We start from the raw sequence: 225 nt of genomic DNA, 5'->3' as shown, positions 1-225 counted from the left end.
GGCCGGAGAGCGAGGCCCGGGACCCCGCGCCGGGATGCAGGCTCCGCACGCACGGCCGCGAGCGCTGCCCCGCGACAGGACTATTTATCTGCAGTCCTCGGAGCGAACCACGCGGGCAAAGAGGAGGGGGTTGCAAAGGGGACAAGAGGTGGGACGGGGCGTGGAAGGGGTGGGGACCGCTCTTCTGCTCCCGGGAGCGGCCGGTGGGGGCGGGGGTCAGGGAGC

This window comes from Chinchilla lanigera, unplaced genomic scaffold (genome assembly GCF_000276665.1).
Source record: "Chinchilla lanigera isolate Chin_1 unplaced genomic scaffold, ChiLan1.0 scaffold00043, whole genome shotgun sequence".
In the NCBI taxonomy this organism is placed as follows: domain Eukaryota; kingdom Metazoa; phylum Chordata; class Mammalia; order Rodentia; family Chinchillidae; genus Chinchilla; species Chinchilla lanigera.
The sequence above is the reverse complement of the archived record's forward strand: the minus strand, read 5'-3'. Positions refer to the sequence as shown.